At 40.6% G+C, this 2,103-nt stretch overlaps 1 protein-coding gene across 3 annotated transcripts in view; it reads left to right on the top strand.

Moving 5' to 3' along the window:
• Positions 1-2,103, top strand: part of lingo2 (leucine rich repeat and Ig domain containing 2) — a 196,220-nt gene that overhangs the window by 56,066 nt on the left and 138,051 nt on the right. The gene's annotated exons all lie outside the window — the stretch shown is intronic.

Below are 2,103 nucleotides of genomic sequence, written 5' to 3'. Positions count from 1 at the left end.
CCTCTAGTAATATATTTACTGAGAAAAATGGTGACGTGTTCAATACTTATTTTACCTGCTGTATCTCACATAGTCGCAGCGGTGAACTCGGTCAATACTAATAAGTCAAAAGTGATAGTAAACTCATTTTGGTAGCTTGCAGAAAAGAACTATGAGTTTTCTTGGCAAACTTTTAAAATACCTTCTTTTCAAATGTGAATAAGGCAAACAAACAGTCTTGCCAAAATAAAAGCAAACCTCTAATGAGCTTCACATGTTTATTTACGGAAGGGCTGACATGGTGGAGGCCCAAATATTGGAAACTACAGTGATCCCTCACTATAACGCGGTTCACTTTTCACAGTCTCGCTGCTTCACAGATTTTATTTCAAAATGCATTGTATTCTGCATCCTGATTGGCTAAACAGTCTCCGTGCTTCTTCTCTTCCTGTGTGCCAATAATGTACGGTATTTATATGTAATACAGCTTGGCGAATTTCAGTTTGCAAATTTTCTCCAAAACCCATAATGTCGACAATTTTCGTCACAGACAAAGGCACTTGCGGATGCGCCCAAAAGGCAGTATCACAGAAAAAGTCAAACTTTTGGACATGCTAAAGGAGGGTAAAAGCTATAGGGCCATAGGTCCCTATCACAAAATTAATGAATCTTTGGTTCGTTCCATAAAGAGGGAGGAAAAGGAGGATGCTGCGGAGTCGGGCCGCAGCGTCACAGTCAGAGGCACAGTGAAATGCATGTCACAATTTGTCCAACTGTACTTCGCATTGATGATTCAAATGATTATTCTTACTGTAAGAAAGCATTCTATTTGTTAAAAAAAAACATGCTCGGGCCTGATTTCAATGTACAATAGTTGTATGCTGTACATAATAATTGTAAAAAAATAAAGGTAACACTACTTCACGGATTTTGCCTATCACGGGTGCTCTTTGGAACCTAACCCCCGTGAAAAACAAGGGATCACTGTATACACATTTTATTATTGTTTTAATTTAAAGAACAATTAATGTTTTATTTGTGTAAGTATGGCTGATGCTACCATCTCTTAAGCCCTATCTCCACCTAGGCACTTTTATGGGGTTCGGCTTGGATCGGCCTTGGCCGAATGTGTCTCCATTAGGTTCCAACCGCACTCAACTGTGCTGTTTCAGTACCTCCTCTCCGGCGGTTCTAAGCGGGTAGAAGTGAGTACAACGTGCTTACGGATTTTATGTCAGAAGGATGCTGTCTGTGGATTAGCTGTGGGATTGAATGACAGAGGAAAGGGCAGAGAGAGATATGCTTTTGCTTTGGAATAGGAGCGCGTGGCGCGGTACAACAACATGGCAAAATCAGTGATAAAACCTCGGTCTAACCCTTTTTGGCGATCTTGGGAAAGGCAGAACTTGTAAACACTTCCTGGAGTGCGGTGAAGGAGACGAAGCTGAGCAGATAACCAGGAGGTTTTGAACAAACCGGCTGCCCATGGTAACACAAGCACTGCAACAAAAAATACACAAATAAAAAGTAAAGTCTGAATGGTAACAACAGTTTTTTTTAAACACAACATCTCAAGCCACTGTAAGGGACACACTGAAATGGACGCGCACCCGAGCAGAACCGAACAGATCCGAACCGAATAGAATAGAACTGTGCACACGGAGAAATCCAGATTGCAACACTGTTTGGCTATTTAACAGGCCACACCCAAAAATGTCACCAGTTTAAAAAAAACACCAGTTAATATCAAACACTTTTAGATTAAAAATTCGAGCTACAAAACAATACTTTATTTGTCTCTTCTTTTAAATGTTGGAACTTAAATTCATTTGCCTTTAAAATATTAATAATGCCTTATCCTAAAAAAAATGCTGGGCCCTTTCAACATCTGCGTGAGTTCGAAAGGCACAACCACTGATTTAGGCAGTGTCACAAACCTGAGTGGCCTGTCTTGTTGCTTGTCTGCTCCAACTGAAATGATGGTGTAATGAGGCATTGCGAGGCAGCTGTTTAGCCGGAAAAAAAAATGATCAATTTGACCAGGCAAGATGAAAGATACTGTACATATGTCAAATGGATTTTTTTTTCCTCGCTGCTGCACTGGTTAGTGTGTGACAACCCGCT

Source organism: Austrofundulus limnaeus, unplaced genomic scaffold (assembly GCF_001266775.1).
Source record: "Austrofundulus limnaeus strain Quisiro unplaced genomic scaffold, Austrofundulus_limnaeus-1.0 Scaffold11, whole genome shotgun sequence".
Classification (NCBI taxonomy): Eukaryota; Metazoa; Chordata; class Actinopteri; order Cyprinodontiformes; family Rivulidae; genus Austrofundulus; species Austrofundulus limnaeus.
Note: the sequence above shows the minus strand (reverse complement) of the source record. Positions and strands in the feature narration are given on the sequence as shown.